Source organism: Hypanus sabinus, chromosome 8 (assembly GCF_030144855.1).
Source record: "Hypanus sabinus isolate sHypSab1 chromosome 8, sHypSab1.hap1, whole genome shotgun sequence".
Lineage (NCBI taxonomy): Eukaryota > Metazoa > Chordata > Chondrichthyes > Myliobatiformes > Dasyatidae > Hypanus > Hypanus sabinus.
The window spans coordinates 16,470,059-16,493,022 of record NC_082713.1 but is presented as its reverse complement, the minus strand read 5'-3'; the positions used below and the strand labels follow the sequence as shown (position 1 = coordinate 16,493,022).

The window sequence follows — 22,964 nt, the reverse complement described above, 5'->3', positions numbered from 1 at the left end:
CCTGATCTTGAGATGGAACTGGCCAACGTAGCCGACAAAGACATATGGGTGTCCAAGTTTAGAAGCTTGACAGCAGAGCTTGAAGATGTTGCCCGTCAGAAGGCCGTTCTTGCTCAGAATCACAAATGGGCTGATATTGAAAACCTCCTCAAACCAGACAAACTTGTGTTCGAAACATGTAATGCTATCCCCGACATTTATGTAAACATTAAAAAGTATGTGCTTGGAGTCCTGTCGATCTTTGGATCCATATATGTATGTGAGCAGATGTTCTCCGACATGAACTTTATTAAAAACAAACATCACGCACACCTCACAGATGACTGCTTGCGATCCTGTGTAAAGATGAAGGTGACGTCATACAGCCCTGATGTGCAGACGCTGTGCGCTGAGGTCCAGGAGCAGAAATCCCATTAACCAAGTATGCTAAATATTTTAATTGCCTATTATTTTACGTATATTCATATTTTTTCATTGTTCAGTGAAATAGTCGTTTTATTTTTCCGGTTGACAGCTGGCTGACGTTATTTTTGGTTTGCTGCTGGCGGACAATTTAAGTTCGGCGTTTTTCATAAATACAAGAAGGACTCAAATAGACATTGAGTATTTTAGTTAAAAGTAACCTTCAACTCAACGTCATTTTTTCGGAGTTCAAAATGTTTTTGTTGCATGCAGAAATGTAATTTCATTTTCCTTGCAGGAGTTCATCGATTTCATAAATGCAACACATTATAGTTTGTTTATACATAGCATAAAGGTAAAAAAAGATGTTGTATGCAGTGTTATTTCATTTTAAATGTCAAACGGGTTTTGTGGCTCCCAGTGTTTTCTTTTCTCTGGGAAACGGGTCCAAATGGCTCTTTCAGTGGTAAAGGTTGCCGACCTCTGGACTAGACTCTGGGAATTGAGGAGTCTGATGGCTTGGGGGAAGAAACTGTTACATAGTCTGGTCGTGAGTCCCTTGTGAGTGTTGATTGTGAGGAACTTCCTGCTTGACTATTCAATCTCCAATCTTTGAAAACCTCTCCCCGCCTGGCAAAAATGCAAATATATCTTCTATTCATGGCAGGGGATACTGCATGGTGCGCAGCACAGGGTTGATGGTCACTTTGAAGACCCTGCATATGCAAACAGCTCCAGACTTCCCTTTCACCAGGATAATGGGCGTGGACCAATTGCTCCACTCATCCCTGGAAAGAATGCCAGATGCCTCCAAGTTCTGACGTTCACTTTAGGAAATAGCACACAAGGCACTCGACCCGCTTTATGGAATCTTGGTGTTGCTGCTTCATCCAATTCAATTCTGGGGTTCATGCCTTTGAGTTTACCAATATTTTTCTCAAGCACTTCCTTATTAGCATTAAGCACCTATGACAGTCTGTGGTTAGTGCTACCATTTGGGCTGCCTGTTGATGACACATTGAGATCTTTGATTAAGTGCCAGTCTAGTTAGATTTTTCTCAACCATTCACATCCGAGCAGTGCTGGCTCTCCACTTTTCAACACATCAAGCTCTAACTGCTGTTTATGGCCCCCATACATCACATTCACTTTCAGTTCGCCCTTGAGAGACACTTTCTCACCTGTGTAGGTCTTTGGCACCGTCAAGGTCTTTTCTATCGATAGCTTAGTGTAACTCTCAGGTTTGGCTGGCAGCATTAGTCTATGGAAGACAGTCACTGGCCCGCCAAACATGGGAAATCTGAGGTGCAAAACCTCCTATTTGTGTGGATTCTGCGTGATGTGTTCCCCTGTTACAAACTAGTACCACGAAATAGCAAACAGTGCACCATATGCAATTAAATGATTTAGCTTTATAATTCTTAATTTGACTAGGAGATTAGTAAAGAAAACAAAAAGAAAAGGGCCCAATTTAATGAAACAGTTTAATGTGCACATTGGAGCTCACAGTTTCCTGTCCATTAGACCTCCATCGATTTTCCCTGGGTGGCATCGACTCCCGGACCCATTCCAAGTCCACTCTGTCCTGCAGTCTAAGACCTCTCCGTTCTGGCATCTTCTCTCTCCATCCTCTGCCGAACAAAAGACCACAAATGCCTCACTCTCAGGCAGACAAGAAAGAAAAACACCCCCATCATTCCAAAACCCCCGTTATCTCTAGTCATAACCCAAATACTGCTGCTACAGAAAAAACCATCACATTAGCAGTGAAACCCTTCCCTGGGTGTTACATTAGAAAACAGCCTGTTGGAGTCAGTCTCTGAAATTATAGACAAAGCTGACCCTGTATCCAGCTCCATTTTCAGTTTTATGCTGAACACATCTGTTGTGATCCATATGATTCTGCGATCTGCTTCAGTAATGTTATACGGTTCTAGGTATGGAAGCTCCTCTTTGTCAGACTCTGTGTTATCTGATTCAGTTTCACATTCAGTCGCTGTATGCATTTGTTTAGTTTTGTGTTTGAAATGTTCATTCTGTGTGGCTTTTCTCTTTGGTTGTGCTTTTTATCTGAATTGCACACTCACTCTGTATGGATTTGTCTGTAATGCCTTCTGCAAAACTTTTCTTCGAACCAAGTCATTTGAATCATGAGAGGAGTTGCTGCATCGATAACATTTTTGGCTTTTTGCACCAATCAGGGACATTTAGTGCATTTCATATTCTAAACTCTTTTTCTGCACTTCTGCCACATCCTTTGCTGCAGTCTCTAATGACATTGTGATTATCAATGCCCATCTAAGGTTAGGTCTCTTTCTGGCAGTAGCCTCTTTTGAATGCTTTGACTATGCATGCCAAATACATGTCTGCCCTTTAATGCATCAGAAAGTCCATCTCTAAAATCGCAATATTAGGGAAGTTTGCGCAGTTTGCAATGAATTCGGAAATGCTTTCATCCTTTGACTGGTTCCTTTTGCGAAATCTAAATCTCTCATCTATTACTAGCAGTTTTGGGCTCAGGTGATTTTGCAAAATTGCAAAAAATATTCATCGGATGTCTTGCTTGCTGGGTTTTCAGGAGTTATTAAGTTGCACAAGAACCTCTAGTTTTAGCAATTCATTAAGCTAAGAAGTGTAGGGGCTTTCTTTTCCTCATCCATGTCGTTTGCATTACAACACCACTCAACCATCTTGATAATATGATTCCTTGTCCTCATTAGCTCTATCAAATTCATCAACGTTCCCAACTAAGGCCATCATCATGTTATTTTCGCTTTAACTTTGCTAGTTGTGCATCTCTCGCTGTGTCCTGTGCACTGTTACTCACGCATCCCATTGCTAGTGTCCACGTCGTCTGATTCACTCTTTCCCCTTGCAGTCTCTCTCCCTTCCTCTGAATTCTGCCATCTCATAACTGTTGGTGCAGTTGGTGATATTCGCTGACAATCAGGTTCGTACTCGTTGCCAATTTGTTATGTCTTTACAACTACAGATCAATTAAGTAGCACCTGTTACGAATTCCCGTAACTGGATCACTTACCAGCAAAGATAGAGAGGTCCGTTGAAGTCTGATGGTACTATTTTTTAAAAGTATTTATTGATAAAGGGGCACAAAATTAAGATTAATGCAAATATACAGATAATATATGTCGTCAATACTACATATAAAGCGCAGGTATGATCATAACCAATAAAACGAAACTCTATCGTTGTCTAGGGGATAATGTATTGTCCGATGGAAATATAAAATTCATTAGCTCGTTCAGGCTGCAGCGTTTTGGGTTAAAGAGAGGGAGGCGTTTAAACTTGCCCAAGTCTTTTATGATGTCAATCCGTTGAGTCAGGGGAGTGGGTTTCCCCGTTGTTAGCTAGAAAGCCATTTTCTGTGGTTTCAGCCACCAATTCCAGCCACGGAATTGAACGCACGTGGCTTTGTTTCCAATGACCGTCTGCTGTTACGTGGTAGCTTAACGTTTCTTCTGGTGCGTCTGAGGGACTGTTCCTACAGACCCTCTTTTATCCTGACTCGCAGGGTCGTAGATGTCAATCAGGTTGGGGGTGATGCAATCTCTCCCTCAACCAGCCCACTTTGCCCGAGGGCATTCACGTAGCAGAGCATCTCAATCCACAAATCTGTCTCCAAGAGACAATGGCCGTGTCCCGTATCTTTACATCGCTATGGGGGGGGGGGGGAGAAACATGACATCCTGCACGTCTCCCCCTCATGTCTTGGGCCCCCCTTTTGACTCAACCCAACAGTGATCTGGCGATTCTCACAAAGGAGGGGGCTACAGACGTAACACACCACACACATGGAGGTGAGGTTAACTGGTGTATTCACTTGGCAGTGAGAGAACAACAGATCAACTCACGTGGGTAAGTCAATAAGTCGTACTAAGGGGAGTCCATGCATGAAAAGAAATAGATCCATACATTACAAAGTGGATGGGCTACAGAAGCAAAAAGCCATGATCATACACTCAGTGACCATATTATTAACAGGAGGTACCTGATAAATTGGCCTCAGGGTGTAATTGCCTATAAATTACAGAAGACTGGTTCAAGATCTGCATGTGTCGGAGTCTGTCTGTCTGGTGACTAACATGCATTACCTAATGCTGGATGTGTACACATCTTAGAAAGTCTTGACTCTCTTTTGTTGATATGCAAACCTAGTTCAGAACTGGTTTTACCTGCATGGTTTTTGGATCTAACACACAACAGGGAATCATTTCTTTTTCTCTCTCTGAGTTTTTTTTTGCTTAATAAAGGCATGCTGTTGATTTAGATTAATATCTATCCTCCAGTAGCTGAGTGAGTGAGAAAGAGATACTGATAGTAGAGATGCCGGGCAGGAAAGTTGAATGCTCTTCTTGTGGGATGTGGGAAGACAGGGAGACCTCCAGCATCACTGACGACTACAACTGTGAGAAGGGAATCCAGATGCAGTTTCTAACAATCTGCGCTAAGGAGCTGGAGCTGGAACTTGGTGAACTCTGGATTATTTGGGAGGCTAAAGGGGTGATAGATAAGAGATATAGCAAGGTAGTTACACCCAAGATACAGGACAAAGGAAACTGAGTGACAGTCAGGAAGGGGAAAGGATTTAAACAGCCTGTGATATTACCCCTGTGGCTATCCCCCTCAATAACAGGTGTATCACTTAGGATACTGTTGGAGGGATGACCTAGCAGGGGGAGGTCACTGTGGGTGAATCTCTGACACTGAGACTTCCTCTATGACTCAGAAGGGAAGAAAGAGAAGAAGTGTACTGCGGTGATGGGGGATTCGTTATTCAGGGGAACGAACAGGAGATTCTATGGGCGAGAGAGAGATTCCCAAATGTTATGTTGCCTCTCACGTGCCTGGGTGTAGGACATCTTAGATCGAGGCCTCAGAGCTCTTAAGTGGGAAGGTGAACAACCAGAAGTTGTGGTCCATGTAGGTACCAATGACGTGGGTAGGATGAGTGATGAGGTTCTGCAAAGGGAGTTCAAGTTTCAGGGAGTTCAGTGTTAAGTTAAAGAGCAGGACCTCCAGGATTGCTACCTCAGGATTGCTACCTGTGCCATGTGCTAGTAAGTCCAGAACTAGGAAGATTATACAGTTTAATATATGGCTAGGGAGTTGGTATAGGAGGGATTATTGGGTATGGATTATTGGGTCTCTTCTGGGGAAGGTGGGACCTTTACAGAAGGGATAGTTTGCACCCGAACTGGAGGGGCTAATAACAGGAGGGAAGGTTTGTTAATGCTGCACAGTGGGGTTTATATTAGAGCTTCAGGGGGATGGGAACCAGAGTGCCAGAACAGTTAGTGGAGTTGGTGGAGAGTGGAGGCAGATGTTGTTAAGACCTTAGGTAAAGTCAGGAATCAAAAGGTTGAGCGACTATGCAAGAAGATCGTGGGAAAGGCAGATGAGCTCAGGGCATGGATCAACACTAGGAATTATTATATTGTTGTGGCGACTCATTTCCTAGCGATTCCGAACCGACTCACAATTAGATAGCCTGCGGGGGTTTGCGAGCACAGAGCTTTGGAGCCTCTTTGCCGTGGGGGGCCGGTTGACAGAGGCTTAAAAGTGAGGCTGAAGTTTTCGAATAAAGTTTTTTTTCCTTCGACTGCAGTTACCGACTCCGTGTCGTAATTTTAGCGCTGTTTGTAGCACACCGCTACAATTGGTGACCCCGACGGTCCAAACGATTTTTGGACCAGAAATGACCGACGCCGCCTCTGTTCATGCGGTTTCGTTGAAACTGCCAGGTTTCTGGACACAGCGCCCGGACCTATGGTTCCAGCAAGCCGAAGACCAATTCCACGTTCGCCAGATCACCTCAGAAGACACCCGCTACTACTACGTGGTGAGCTCCCTCGACAAGGACACAGCGGCCCAGGTCGCGGAGTTCGTACAGTCGCCCCCGGCAGACGGCAAGTACACGGAATTTAAAGCCCTGCTCCTCAGGACTTACGGACTCTCACGGTGCGAGCGGGCTGCCCGTTTACTGCACCTGGATGGCTTGGGCGACAGACCTCCATCGGCTTTAATGAACGAGATGTTGTCTCTGGCCGAGGGACACACAGGCCTCATGTTTGAGCAGGCATTCCTGGAGCAGCTGCCCGAGGACATACGCCTGCTGCTGTCCGACGCGGATTTCAGTGACCCCCGGAAGGTGGCAGCCCGGGCGGACTTGCTGTGGAACGCCAAGAAGGTGAGTGTGGCGTCCATCGCACAGATCACCCGGCCACACTCCCAGCAGCAAACCAGTCCAGGCCCGGCCGCAGAGCCCGCCAACCCCCGGCCCAATGAACACTGGTGCTTCTACCACCAGCAGTGGGGCGCAGAAGCCCGCCGTTGTCGCCCGCCCTGCAAGTTCCCGGGAAACGCCAGGGCCAGCCGCCGCTGATGGCTACGGCGGCTGGCCATCGGGATAGCCTCCTGTATGTGTGGGATAGAAGGTCGGGACGCCGGTTTTTGGTCGATACTGGGGCTGAGATCAGCGTTTTACCCCCGACGAGTTACGACACCCGCAGCAGGGCACCGGGTCCCCTCCTGAGGGCCGTGAATGGCAGCACCGTAAGGACCTATGGCACCCGTCAGGTGCAGCTACAGTTCGGCTCCAGCCAGTTCACGTGGGACTTTACACTGGCCGCCGTAGCCCAACCGCTTCTGGGTGCGGATTTTTTGCGGGCTCACAGCCTGCTGGTCGACCTGCCCAGGAAGAGACTGGTACACGCCGAGACCTTTCAGACGTTCTCCCTGGGTGCAGCCCAGTTGCCGGCCCCTCACCTCGGCTCCATCACGCTGTCCGACAACGACTTCACCAGGGTCCTGGCGGATTTCCCATCGGTTCTGGCACCGCAGTTCACAGCGGCCATGCCCAGGCACGGCGTACAGCACCACATCCCGACCCAGGGACCACCCCTCCATGCCCGCGCTCGGCGGCTTCCCCCGGACACGCTCCGACTGGCGAAGGAGGAGTTCCAGAGGATGGAGGAATTGGGGATCATCCGGCGGTCCGACAGCCCATGGGCTTCCCCCCTGCACATGGTGCCCAAAGCGACGGGGGGCTGGAGACCGTGCGGCGACTACCGCAGGCTGAACGAGGCTACCACACCGGACCGCTACCCTGTGCCGCACATTCAGGACTTTGCGGCAAACCTGCACGGCGCACGGATCTTCTCCAAGGTAGATCTCGTCCGGGGATACCATCAAATCCCGATGCATCCTGACGACGTCCCCAAAACGGCTCTCATCACCCCATTCGGCCTTTTCGAGTTCCTCCGCATGCCGTTCAGCCTGAAGAATGCCGCACAGACGTTCCAGCGGTTAATGGACGCGGTGGGCCGGGACCTGGACTTCGCGTTCATCTATTTGGATGACATCCTCATAGCCAGCGGCAGTCGTCAGGAGCATCTGTCCCACCTCCGTCAACTCTGCGCCCGACTGAGTGAGTACGGTCTTACAATCAACCCTGCCAAATGCCAGTTCGGACTCGATACCATTGACTTCCTGGGCCACAGAATTACTAAAGATGGGGCAACCCCTCTGCCCGCTAAGGTAGATGCGGTCCGCCACTTCCCCCGACCCACCACGATCAAAGGCCTTCAGGAATTCGTAGGTATGGTCAATTTCTACCGCCGTTTCCTCCCTTCAGCTGCCCGGATCATGCGCCCCCTGTTCGCCCTGATGTCGGGTCCGAGCAAGGACATTACCTGGGACGAGGAGTCCGCCGCCGCTTTCGTTCAAACGAAGGAAACTTTGGCGAACGCCGCAATGCTAGTACATCCCAGAATGGACGCCCCTACCGCCCTCACAGTGGACGCATCCAACACGGCAGTCGGTGGGATGCTGGAGCAACTCATCGCAGGTCGCTGGCAACCCCTGGCGTTTTTCAGCAAACACCTGCGGCCACCCGAGCTCAAGTACAGTGCTTTCGACCAGGAACTGTTGGCGCTCTACCTGGCAATCCGGCATTTCAGGTACTTCCTAGAAGGTCGGCCCTTCACCGCGTTCACGGACCACAAACCGCTTACCTTTGCGTTTACGAAAGCATCCGACCCCTGGTCATCCCGCCAGCAACGCCACCTGTCCTACATCTCTGAATACACGACGGATGTCCGGCACGTCTCGGGTAAGGACAATGTCGTGGCGGATGCGCTCTCTCGCCCTACCGTTCATGCCCTTTCCCAAGGGGTAGACTTTGAGGCGCTGGCAGAGGCACAGCAGGCAGATGAGGAGATTCCGAGTTACAGAACCGCAGTCTCCGGTCTTCAGCTCCAGGACCTCCCCGTGGGCCCGGGTGAGAGGACCCTACTCTGTGACGTCGCCACCGGCCAGCCCCGTCCGGTCGTCCCGACAGCATGGCGACGCCGCGTTTTCGACTCCATTCATAACTTGGCGCATCCGGATGGTTTCCAGCAGGTTCGTTTGGCACGGACTCCGCAAACAGGTCGGTGAATGGGCCAGAACGTGCATGCACTGCCAGACTGCCAAGGTGCAGCGGCACACCAAAGCCCCACCGCAGCAGTTCCATCCTGCCCACCGGCGTTTCGACCACATTCATGTGGATATCGTGGGCCCCCTGCCAGTGTCGCGCGGAGCGCGTTACCTCCTGACTATCGTGGACCGGTTCACAAGATGGCCAGAGGCGGTCCCGCTCACCGACATCACCTCCGAATCTTGCGCCCGAGCCCTGATCGCCACCTGGATATCTCGCTTTGGTGTACCAGCCCACATTACCTCCGACAGAGGCGCCCAGTTCACCTCCAGCCTGTGGTCAGCTATGGCCAGCCTTTTGGGGACTCAGCTGCACCACACAACTGCCTACCACCCACAGTCGAACGGGCTAGTGGAGCGTTTCCACCGTCACCTGAAGTCGGCCCTCATGGCCTGCCTGCGAGGAGCCAACTGGGCGGACGAGCTTCCCTGGGTCCTACTCGGCATCCGCACAGCGCCCAAGGACGACCTACACGCCTCGTCGGCCGAGTTGGTATACGGCGCGCCCCTGGTCGTCCCCGGGGAGTTCCTACCAGCCCCAAGGGGGCAAGAGGAAGAACCTGCAGCAGTCCTGGGCAGACTTCGCGAGAAGCTTGGTAACCTGGCCCCCATACCCACTTCACAGCATGGGCGGCACCCGACCTGCGTACCCAAAGACCTACAGAACTGTAAGTTTGTGTTTGTACGAAGGGGCGGGCATCGGCCACCGCTGCAGCGGCCATACGAGGGGCCGTTTATGGTGCTCCGGAACAACGGGTCCACGTTCGTGCTGGACATTGGGGGGAAGGAGGAGGTTTTCACGGTGGACCGCCTCAAGCCGGCTCATGTGGACCTGGCGCAACCGGCCGAGTTTCCGGCGCCTCGGCGCAGAGGCCGACCTCCCAAGCAGGTTCTGGCCCAGACTGTGGACATTGGGGGGTGTATCGCCGGTTCTGGGGGGGGGGGTTATGTGGCGACTCATTTCCTAGCGTATCCGAACCGACTCACAATTAGATAGCCTACGGGGGTTTGCGAGCACAGAGCTTTGGAGCCTCTTCGCCATGGGGGGCCGGTTGACAGAGGCTTAAAAGTGAGGCTGAAGTTTTCGAATAAAGTTTTTTTTCCTTCGACTGCAGTTACCGACTCCGTGTCGTAATTTTAGCGCTGCGTGTAGCACACCGCTACATTGTAACCATTAGTGAGACTTCGTTGCACAAGGGGCTTGACTGGCAGCTCAATATTCTGGGGTTCCGTTGTTTTAGATGTGACAGAGCGAGATAGATTAAAGGGGGAGGGGTGGCATTACTAGTCAGGGAAAAAGTCACAGCAGTGTTCCGTCAGGACGGACTGGAGAACTCGACTAGTGAGGCATTATGGGTGGAATTGAGAAATAAGAAAGGTATGACCACGTTAATGGGGCTACATTACAGACCATCCAACATTCCTGGGGATTCAGAGGAACCCACTTGTAAAGAGATCGCAGACTGTTGCAAGAAACATAAGGCTGTTATAGTAGGTGATTTTAACTTTCCACATATTGACTGGGATTCCAATACAGTAAAAGGACTAGATGGGATAGAGTTTGTCAAGTGCGTTCAGGAAAGTTTCCTTCATCAGCACATAGAAGTCCCAATGACAGAGCATGTGATATTGGATCTGCTGTTAGGGATTGAGACAGGGCAGGTGACAGAAGTTTGTGCAGGGGAACACTTTGCATCCAGTGACCACATTGTCAATAGTTTCAAACTAAATATGCAAAAAGATAGGTCTCAACGCAACTTGAGATTCTAAATTGGAGAAAGGCCAATTTTGATGGTATCAAAATTGGCAAGTGTGGATTGGGCTGTTCCCTGGCAAAGGTGTACTTGGTAAGTGGGAGGCCTTCAAAAATAAAATTTTGAGAGTACAATGCCTTTATCTGTCCGTCAGAGTAAAAGGAAAAGATAATAAGAGTAGAGAACCTTTTGAAGCAGGTGGGAACTTCTGACTGCAGGAATGAGCAATTTGAATTATCTGTGAACACTCCTTCCAGTTGGTTGACATAGGTTTCCAGAGCCCTATTAGGTACCCCATTGGGGCCTGTCATTTCGTGAGGGTTCACCATCTTGAAAGACAGCCTATCACTGGCCTCCAAGACATCACAGTGTCACCAGGCACTACAGGGATCCTTATAGCTGTAGTTTTATTCTCCCTTTCAAAGTGAGTATAAAAGACATTGAGCTAATCTGGGAGTGAAGCATCACTGCCATTCATCCGTACTACCTGTAATGTGATTGAGGAAACACATTTGTAAAGTGCCCTCCACCTATCTTCATATCATCTGCAAAATTTACAGCAAAGCCATCAATTCCATCATCCAAATCATTGACATATAATATAAAAAGAATTGGTCCCAACACCGCTAGTCACTGGCAGCCAAATAGAAAAGGGTCTCTTTGCTCCTGCTTATTACCAGTGCTTTATCCATGATACTAGAATCTTTCCTGTAATACCATAGGCTCATAGCTTGTTCAGCAGCCTCATGTGTGGCACCCTCTCAAAGGCCTTCTAAAAATTGAAGTACACAACATCAACAGATTCTCCTTTGTTTATCCTGCTAGTTATTTCTTCAAAGAATTCCAACGGATTAGTCAAGCATGATTTTCATGCATATTTTATCATGTGCCTCCAAATACTCTGAAACCTCACCCTTAATAATCAAATCCAATATCTTCCCAACCACTGAGGTCAGACTAAATGGCCTATAGTTTCCTTTCTTCTGCTGCTCTCCCTCCTTGAAGAATGGAGTAGCATTTGCAATTTTCCAGTCTTCCGTAACTATTCCAAAATCTAGTGATTCTTTAAAGATCAATTCCAAAGCCTCCACAATCTCTTCAACCACCTCCTTCAGAACCTTGGGTTGTACACCATCTGGTGCAGGTGACTTACCTAACTTTAGACCTTTCAGTTTCCCAAGAACCTTCTCTCTAGTAACGGTAACTTCACACACTTCATGACCCCTGACATCTGGAACTTCTGCCATACTGATGCAAAATACTTATTCAATTTGTCCACCATTTCCTTGTCCCCCATTACTATCCCTCCAGCATCATTTTCCAGAAGTGTAATATCCACTCTCACCTTTCCTTTAAATTTTATGTATCTGAAGAAATTTCTGGTATCCTCTTTAATACTATTGGCTTGCTTACTTTCATATTCTAGCTTTACCTTCTTAGTGACTTTTTTAGATGTCTTCTGTTGGTTTTAAAAAGCTTCCCAATCCTCTAACTTCCCACTAATATTTACTCTATTATAAGCTCTCCCTTTGGATTTTATATTGGTTTTGAGTTCTCTTGTTAGCCACGGTTGTGTTATCTTTCTTTTAGAATACTTCTTCCTCTTTGGGATGTATATATCCTGTGCCCTCCAAATTTCTTCCAGAAATTCCAGCCATTGATGCTCTGCCATCATCCCTGCCAGTGTTCTTTACCAATAAATTCTGGCCAACTCCTCTATTATGCCTCTGTAATTCCATTTACTCTGCTGTAATACTGATAGATCTAACTTTAGCCTCTCCTTCTGAAACGTCAAGGTGAATTTGATCATATTATGATCACTTTCCCCTTAGGGTTCTCTTACTTTAAGGTCTCTAATCAATTCTGGTTCATTGCACAACACTCAATCCGGAATAGTTGATCCACTCATTGGATCAACCATAAGCTGCTCTAAAAAGCCATTTCACAGGCAAACTAGAAATGTGCCCTTGTGGAACCCAGCACCAATTTGATTTTCCCAATCTACCTGCAAATTGAACCCCCCCCCCCCACTCCAATGGCTTTCCTGGCATATATGACCAATATACTCTTCTCAAACTTCCAGCCAGGTACATATTAAAATAGATACCTGTGCCCGGCTGGAAGCCTGAGAAGAGTTTATTCCCCCTATGACTATTGTAACATTGCCTTTTTGGCATGCATTTTCTATCTCCTGAGGTAATTTGTGGAGCACATCTTACCACTGTTTGGGGGTCTGTCTACAATTCCTTTCAGGATCTCTTTAACCTTGCAGTTCCTTAGCTCTAACCATAATGATTCAATACCTTCCAACCTTATGTTGTCTCTTTCTAATGACTTGATTTCATTTTTATCAACAGAACAATGTCACCCCTTCTGCCTTCCTGCTCGTCCTTGTGATACAATGTGTATCCTTGGACATGAAGCTCCCAACTATAATCTTTATTCAGCTATGATTCAGTGATGCCTACAGCATCATACATGCCAACCTGTGTAACTGTAATAACTTATTCTGCATACTGCGCACATTCAAATATAACTCTTTCAGTCCAGTATTCACCCTTTTTGATTTTGTCTGCTTTTCACATTGCAACTCACCCTGCTGATTGCAATTTTGCCCTATCAACAGCCTCTCCTCACAACACATTGCCTGTTTGTAAACCAGCTACCTCGTCTTCGGCACTATGTCTAGTTCCCATCCCGCTGCCATATTAGTTCAAACCCTCTTGAGCAACTCTAGCCAACCTGCCCACTGGTTCAGGTGTAACCCGTCCCTTTTGTACAGGTCATACCTTCTTCAGAAGTTATCCCAATGATCCATAAATCTGAACCTCTGTCCCCTACACCAGTTCCTCAACCATGCATTCACCTGTCAAATCATCCTGTTCCTACCCTCACTGGAACATGGCACAGGCAGCAATCCAGAGATTACTACCCTAGAGGTCCTGCTTCTCAGCTTTCTACCTAGTTCCCTAAAATCTCTCTATAGGATCTCCTCACCTTGTCTATCTATGTCATTGGTGCCAATATGTACCAAGTCTTCTGGCTGCTCACCCTCAGCCTTGAGAATGCTATGGACCCGATGAAACATCCCTGATCCTGGCATTGGAGAGCAAACATACCATCTGTGTGTCTCTATTGCACCCACAGAACTTGTCTCTGTTTCTCTGACTAGGGAATCTCCTATTAACACTGCAGAACTCTTCACCTCTCTGTCCTCCTCAGCCACAGCAGCAGACTCCGTGCCAGAGACCCGGTCACTATGGCTCCCCCTTGTAAATTGTCCCCCTCAATAGAATCTAAAGGTGTACAATTATTATTGAGGGGAACAGCCACAGGTGTACTCTGCACTGTCTGTGCATTTCCCTCCTTCTCCTGACCATCACCCAGTTCGACATTAACCCTAATTCTTTCATTCCTGTTGGTCACCATAGCAGATGAATTTGAATAGAGAGAAAAGAGATGGCAGATGGTGAAATCTGGAATAAAACATGATCTAGTGGAGACAGGTTAAGCTGTTATTGTAGATGATAGGTCATAAGGAGCAAGAGTCACAAATACTTTAAAACCCAGACAAGGTCTAGACCAATGGAGTTATTATTTTTATTTTATTTTATTGACATACAGCATGGAGGGGATCCTTCTGACCCTTCGAGCCAGCTCGCCCAACAATCCCCCAATTTAATCCTGAGCCTAACCACGGAACAACTTACAATGACCAATTAATCTACCAATCAGAACGTCTTTGGAATGTGGGAGAAAACCGGAGCATCCAGAGGAAACCCGTGCGGTCACAGTGAGAACGTACAAACTCTTTACAGGCAGAGGTGGGAATTGAATTATATGCACCATGCAATCCACATGAGAAGAACATAGTTTAATACCACCAGTTCTGTAGTCACCAAGTGAAACAGGGAGAACCACTCGACACTGAATGCAGCAGATAATCGTGATTTTGATCTTCATCAGACTTTTATCAAAGCTCCATAGAAAACATCCTATTTCATTCGTACCACGGACCCCTTAGTTAATGGTTGGGTTCCAAAGGGTAAAGATGGTTGGGAACCCCTGTCCTAGTTAGATACATACAGCTTGGTATGGCATTTGCTCTGCCTGTCATCATAGAACGCATAGATTTGTGGACAGATTTCAATACATCATGGAAACTATCCTCCCTTCCAAAGACTCTGCCTGCATATCTTGCTGCAGTGATGAGGCTCATGCAGTTGTGTGCACACGGCAGTGGTTGGGACCCATCACAAATAACAATGAGTTGGCCTACAGAGAGGAAGTGGAAAAGCTCGAGGCCTGGTGCCAGTCAATAACCCCTTCCTCAATGTTAACAAAACAAAGAAGATGGTTATCGACTTCAGGAGAACTTGCACCACTCACATTCTCCTTCACATTGGGCAGTGGAAATTGCAAGCAGTTTCAAACTCCTGGGAGTGCACATGTCACACAACCTCTCACGCTCCCAGAACACATCCTACATAATCCGGAAAGCTCACCAATGCTGATATTTTCTGAGGGAGGCTGAAGAGAGCTGGACTATACACCTCTATACTAATGTCTTTTTACAGATTTGCAGTAGAAAGTTTCCCAGCATGCTGCTTTGGTGCATCAAGAGCAAATGTACAGAAAGATCCTGGAAAAGGTCCAGTAAAATCATAAAGGATTCCACCCACCCTGTTCATAGACTGTTTGTCTCACTCCCATCAGGGAGGAGGCTATGTAGCATCCACACCAGAACCACTAGACTCAAAAACAGTTACTTTCCCCAAGCAGTAAGGCTGATCAACACCTCCACTCACTAACCCACCACTACTTTATGATTCCTTGTCAGATTCACCTTATGTATAAGATGTTCCTGTGCCCAGTGTGTGCCTAGAGCTGGAGTTAGTATTGCCTAGTATTACTTTACAGACATACAGTCAATCTATGTATACAAGCTATATTCAACACATATTTTTATTGTGTTCTTTATCCTATTGGTTTTTCTGTGTTACACTGGATCTAGAGTAACAATTATTTCATTCTCTTTTCACTTGTGTGCTGGAAATGATATTAAACAATCTTGAATTTAAAGCAGCTATCATTATCCAAGACCCCACACACCCCAGACATTCTTTCTTCTCCCCCCTATGATCAGGCAGAAATACAAACACACAAAAGCACCTACCACCCCACTCAAGGATAGCTTCTATTTTTCTGTTTTAAGACTTTTGAACTTCCATCCTACTGTTATCACATGTCTGAATGGACCTCTTGAACAATAACATGGACTCTCGGCCTCATTATCTCCTTGTACTTTATGATCTACCTGGACTTTACTTTCTCTGTAACTGCAACACCAGATTCCACACACTCTGTTATTGTTTTACCTTATGCAGTGTGTTGATTTGTATGAACTGTATGCAAGGCAAGTGCTTCGGTACACGTAACAATAATAAACCAGTTTACCAATTTGTCATTTTACCAATTTTTCCAAACTGCTCATCAAAGGTTTGATTTGTGGATTATCGAGGACTGATGTGAGGGAAAGCCCTGAACATAAAGGTTAAGTACTGCAGCTCATAAAAGCCAGCTAAAATCTCGTTGCCATTACATCTTAAAGTCAGAATGTTGCAATTTAATTGGAAATATTGGCGAATAAATAAATCATAGAATGTAGAACAGTACAGCACAGTAAGGCACTTCGGCCCAGTATGTTATGAAAACTTTTAACCTACTTCACGATCAATCTAACCCTTCCCTCCTATATAGCCCCCCCCCACTGTATTCATCCGTATGCCCACCTAAGAGTCTCTTAAATGTCCCTAATGTATCTGCCTCCACCACCACTCCTGACAGTGTGTTCCACACACCCACCACTCTACCTCTGACATCTCCCGATACTTTCCTCCAAACACCTTAAAGTTATGCCCCTTCATGTTAGCCTTCTCCACTCTGGGAAAACACCCACGGTTGTTCGCTCTATCTGTGCCTCATATTGTCTTGTACACTTATTGAGAATTGGCATGACTTCATCCCTAGTGGATTTAAACCACTATAGACTAAACTAGAGTCACATTTACATGGGTAGTTTGGTTGGCGGGTTGTACTGAAGTAACAATAGCAGTTACCAGTAGCAAGAGCATTTATGTCAGTTACAGGCAGTGGCAACTGAACATCAGGTACTTCATAAACCCACAGGTCTAACCCCCTACCTGTGATCGCAACAGAGCATCAATGTTTCCTTTTATTCATACAGGTGACAGTCAGCCAATGTGTCACAACTTCACCCATTGCAGGAGGTAATTGGGGTTCCGGAAGTAAAGTGACACTGGCCTGTTAGCTGATGCTTCTACAGGTGAGGGCACAAGAAGCTGAGAGCCACACCGGAACTACTGGCCGTGGGTTGGACGCTATCCTCTGCTTCCATTAACAGATGGTGAAGGGACTCTCACTGTGTGGATGGGTGAGTCTCCTTGGAAGAGGCCAACTAAAGTGAGAAACCAGCCAGGGTTTATTGGAATGGAGAGGATCCACCAGCTGTAGGAAGTTCTGGATCAATGTATATGGCAGAATGTGAAAAGATGGGAAAGGACATAGAAGATTACAGTAAATAGGAGAGGACATTATTTTAAGATGAGTGGAAGAAAGTATAAAGGGGATGTCGGAGGTAGAATTTTTACACAGGTGTGTGGAATGCACTGCCAGGAATGGTGGTAAAGGCATATACATTAGGGACGTTTACGAGACTCTTAGATATGCAAATGGATGAAGGGAAAGTGGAGGACTAAGTGGGTGGGAAGGGTTGAGAGATCAGCACAACATTGTGGGCTAAAGGGCCTGTACTGTGCTGGACGGTTTCTATGTTCTACAGTGTTGTGGTAACTAGTAAAGTATATTCCTTCCTGGGCCACAAGGTGGAGGTAAGCTGTCGATCAGTGAAGTCGCTTGTGGAATGGCTTTGCTGTTAACTTTTCACAGTGGTCACCAGAACAATTTCAATCAACCTGTGGAGATGTGAGATTGACATTCCCAATACTGAGGAGCAGATATAAAACCACCTTTTGAAATCAAATCATTGCACATCCTTTTAACCAATGCCAGCACTATCTCTTGTTTAATGGTGGTTCTTTTGCTTTATTACTCATATAAATAGACCAAAATTGATCTAATATATTATTAAATAATTTACAATAATTTAACTCTTTTAATGCCATAAAATAGCCATGAAACTTGTTCATGCACTGTAATATTTTAGTCTGTTCTGCAAGAAATGTAGTTGAATATCTCATCACTATTCAACAATCACAGGGGTTCCCAACCTGTTTTATGCCTGAGGGGTCCGTGGATCCCAGGTTGGGAACCCCCGTCGAGGAACTCAGCGGGTCGATCATCATTCATAGGGGGAAGGCAACTGTTGCATCGTAACCATGTATTGAATTTTCTTCCTCCCCCACAGATGCTGCGTGACTCACTGAGTTCTGCCAGTAGATTGTTTGTTGCTTCAGGTTCCAACATCTTTGTCACTCCATTACTATGTACGGGTCAGGCAGATTACTAAAGAGGTTCCGAAGTGGAATCAAAATCAGTTTGACTAACACTGCCATATGTCATGAAATGTGTTGACTGTGGCAGCAGTGACAGAAAAATAACTGTAAGTTATAATAAACAATAAATAATTAAATAGTATGAGATAGTGTTCATGGGCCATTCAGAAACCTGATGGCAGAGGGGAAGAAGCTGTTCCTAAAATGTTGAGTGTGTGTCTTCAGGCTCCTGTACCTTCTCTCTGCTGGTCAATGATGTAGCAGTAGAGACACAAAAACCTGTGGAGGCTGGTGTGATGGTATTTGGTTTGCTGACCATGAAGTTCTAAACTTACACAAAGACCTTAAGCCCTATCCAATATAAATAGCTATGGGTACCCACACTAAAGGGAGATTATGCTGTAACTATCCAATTTGCAAAGACTCATTCACTTCCCTGTTTATTGCCTGTACTGTTTAGCTGCCAATATCCACTATTTGAGCAGTGGGTCCTCCCTCCTTCCTGCCAAGAAGGTAACAAAGTAGTTTAACGCGCAGTTCATTTATTTTCAGTGATGCACATTTAAATAAACAACATTCATAAAATACATTTAAAGCTCACAGAGGATTTATATCTTAATCATTTCCAAATTACAAACCATTTCTAAAGTGCAATGGATTTCCAAAGCACAGGTACAATTCCTGTAAGATAAAAGGACACACCAATGGTGCAGACTAATGAATCGTCCATTGCAGAAATTGAAGGCTGAGGAATGGACTCTATATAACATATAACCATATAACATATAACAAATACAGCATGGAAACAGGCCATCTCGCCCATTCTAGTCCGTGCCGAACGCTTACTCTAGTTCACCCCATGCTTCCTTTATGCTTCTCGATGTTCCTTGCCCCATTCCTAATAAGCCTGGGCTGCTGTCTACATTTATAAAGTTTCTTTGCCACTTGGGTGACTTCACATGCATATGATATTTCTTCAGATACCCTTTGTACGCAATCAGTCTAAAAGACATACTTGCCAGCTCCCCACAATCAATGCTGTAAAGCCAACCTTCCAATGTTAATAGATCAGTTATTGATATGCTAAGTAATTGCCTCCATTTGAATGCTTCCTTAAACTAAGCGACTTCGCCAGTTTTGTCTGTTTTGAAACAAGCCAAATTATATAATTTTACACTCTTGTATAATCAGTATAATCTTATACTGCACCTTGTAGGCAGCAATAAACCTGGCGCAGTGACCACCATCCTACTTTCTATAGACCAGGGGTTCCCAACCTTTTTTATGCCGTGGACCCTTACCATTAGCCAAGGGCTCCGTAGACACCAGGTTGGGAAACTCTGCAATAGATGATGTGTGTTTTTCCAAAGATGTGTTTTCAATCTTCTCGCAAACACGAGGAAATCTGCAGATGCTGGAAATTCAAACACACACAAAATGCTGGTGGAATGCAGCAGGCCAGGCAGCATCTATAGGGAGAAGCTCTTCCTGTAGATGCTGCCTGGCCTGCTGCGTTCCACCAGCATTTTGTGTGTGTTGTTTTCAAACTTCAGACTGATTACAGCTTGCCAATTACATAAGAGCTGAAGACTGGCTGTTGTTTATGACCAGAAGCTAAACAACTGTTTGATCTTTGTAAGTGACAGATGCTGTGTTTAGAAAATTAAGCTTGGCAAAACCAAGAAGCCACTGGGCCAGGAAGCAAATATCCATCACGTTGGAATTTGGAACAACAAACAATCTGTTGGGAGATATCAACAGAGTGAGCAGCACCAGTGAAAGGAACGGAATTGTCAGCATTTTGGGTCGAATTCCTGCATCAGGATCATGAGGTGAGATGGCCATTATAAAGAGTAGAAGAGGAATGGTAGGAAAGATAACTGAGGCGATTGGAGGCTGAAGTGGGGAATGGGGTTGTAAGATAACATACAGATAGTGCCAGGTAAGGGAGGTGAAGTTAGAGGATAGTGGCAGGTGAAAGATAGACAGAGGCAGACAAAGGGAGGGAGGAAACAGTAAAAAAAAGACACTGATTGAGGCAGTGTCCTAAAGGTGGTGAAAAGGCTTGGACTGGAAATCCCAGAGAGTAGTCACTGTTACCATCAGTGGATCACGAGGCTGTAGGATTGGGGCGTAATTTCTTGTAGTTTAACTTTCCTCTGCTTCTTTTATTTTTAATATAATCATTTATATACATGTTCAGTGAAAGTTCTAGCAATTACGATACAGTTGTTTATGAGTATTTCTAGAAAATAGAAAATTCTTAGTTACAGCAGCAGGTATTAAGCTTCTTGAATCTGGCTATTCTTTGGATAATTTTTATCAGTGGAATTTCTGTTATCTCTAGAAATGCTGGAGGAACTCAGCAGGTCAGGCAACATCTATGGAAATGAATAAATAGTTGTTTCAGAACAGGACCTTTCTTCAGGACTGGAAAGTAAAGGGGAAGGCACCAGAACAAAAAAGTTGGGGGAAGGGAAGGAAGATAGCTAGAAGGTGAAGGGTGAAGGTAAAGGGCTAGAGAGGAAGGAATTTGATAGGAGGGGAAAATGGACCATGGGAGGAAGGGAAGGAGGAGGGAACTCAGGGGGAAGCAATAGGCGGATGTAAAGAGGTGAAAGGCCAAAGACTGGGGAATAGAAGAAGGGAGGAGGGAGAGAATTTTTTTCTTACCCAAAGGACGTCTCCAGTCTGGTATGAGAAGACAGTAGCTCTTTTTTGGGTATTTTCTTTGTTCTCTGGCTGCTTTTTCTTTGAACTTGTAATACTTGATAGAATGATCATAGGCCTCATTCTTGACTTCTTAAGAACATTTGGATTGCGAAGGTATCTGGATCCAACAAGGTGCAGGAGTTGCACGGTAGACCAATGTTGATGGAATACAGGGATCTTTTTAAGATTTCAGGCACTTGAAAGTGGAAGAGGCGCGGCCATGAACACTAAATATTATGCATTGCTCACATAGCGTAAGTGGTTAATATACAGTATAGATAAGGCAGAGACTTAAAAGTCACAGTGCGATGGGATATTGCTGATCTACTCTCTTGATTATGATACTGTTCTTAGAGGACTTTGGGTTTGGTGTTGTGCATCCAAGGGACATTGACAGGTGGAACATACTCCTTCCCCACCATGTTCAAACAACTTGCAGTTTTAAATGTTCTCCCATCTACAGCAGAGAGCCTGTGTTGTATGTTGTGTTAAGAATGTTACTGGTTGGTGCTTAGCTATGTACAATACTGCAGGATCCAGTGCTGGAGCCCAATCTGCTTTTTTAACCCAAGACATGAAGACATGAAATGCCATATCTGGTGGGAGCTGTATTCAAGACCAGATGAGACTTTGGGATGCAAAGGACATCTCCAATATACAGTAGTTAATTTCCCCACGGGTCAGGAGGAGCATTGGAGGTCCCATCACACGATCTGGACCTTCTAGCATAAAACACTCAGGGAGAAAACAACTTTTTCCTTCCCCTCCCCTTTTTTTTTCCTTTGCCCATCACTCTGCCTGTTCTCCATCTCCCTCTGGTGCTCCCCCCCTCCCCTTTTCTTTCTCCCTAGGCCTCCCGTCCCATGATCCTTTCCCTTCTCTAGCTCTGTATCCCTTTTGCCAATCACCTTTCTGGCTCTCAGCTTCACCCTACTCCCTTCGGTCTTCTCCTATCATTTCGCATTTCCCCTTCCCCTCCTACTTTCAAATCTCTTACTATCTTTCCTTTCACTTAGTCCTGACGAAGGGTCTCGGCCCAAAACGTCGACAGTGCTTCTCCCTATAGATGCTGCCTGGCCTGCTGCGTTCCACCCGCATTTTGTGTGTGTAACATGTACTCTATGACACAAGTCATCAAGCATTTTAGAACGAATGGTAATCTCCTGGAAACAATCTTTTCCAAGGGCAGGTATTGACTGTGTCCTGACTCTAGAGTTTTGAACTTAGAGGTGTGATCTCAGGATAAGTGGGTAACAAATTCAGAATGGGAGGTAAAGGAACCTCTTCACTCAGGAGAGTTTTTAACCCTTGATCTCAGAGAATGCGATACCATGTGATGAACTGGAGATGAACAGAATCACGGAATGAGGTGGAGAATCTTGAGACAAAGGTGCAGCGGATTGAAAGAGCTTACTTCAAGATTGTTAAATGTCATTTCCAGTACACAAGTGTAAAGGAAATGAAGCAATTGTTACTCCGGATCTGATGCAGCACAAAAGAAAAAAGAACATGGTAGTGTAGTGGTTAGTACAACGTTTTACTGTTCCCATGATGAGGGTTCAATCCCTGCCATTGCCTGTAAGGAGTTTGTGCGTTCTTCCCGTGACTGTATGGGTTTCCTCCTTCCCAGAGTCCAAAGATGTACTGCTTGGTAGGTTAATTGGTCAATGTAAATAGCTAGGATAAATTGGGGGGATTGCTGGGTAGCGTGGCTTGAAGGGCTCAAAGGGCCTTCTCTGTGCTGAATCTCAAATAAAAAATAAAAATAAAATAAAATCTGAGGGTAGGTATTGAGTGTGTGTTAACCCTAGAGCTTTGAAGTAGCTGTGATCTCAGGATAAGGGGGTAATAAATTCAGACTGGGAGATAAAGTAACATTTTCACTCATAGGGTTGTTAATCCTTCATCACAAAGGCTGCAGATACCAAGAGATAGATTAAAGGTAAACAGAAGCAGGGAATGAGATAGAGAATCTTAGTCAAAGGAAGAACAGACAGGAGCATACTTTAGTTCCAATTCCTTATGCACATCCACTTGTCAGTTTGTAAAATTGGGACATGAATTT

At 45.8% G+C, this 22,964-nt stretch overlaps 1 protein-coding gene across 1 annotated transcript in view; it reads right to left on the bottom strand.

Moving 5' to 3' along the window:
• The window catches only part of tbc1d8b (TBC1 domain family member 8B), a 128,359-nt gene extending 112,402 nt beyond the window's left edge, over positions 1-15,957 (bottom strand). The window contains exons 1-2 of the mRNA XM_059976724.1: positions 15,829-15,957; positions 1,910-2,033 (exon numbers count right to left, since the gene is read on the bottom strand). The gene's annotated coding sequence lies outside the window, so the exon portion shown is untranslated. The remainder of the gene's footprint in view (positions 1-1,909; positions 2,034-15,828) is intronic.
• Between the last annotated feature and the right edge of the window lie 7,007 nt (positions 15,958-22,964).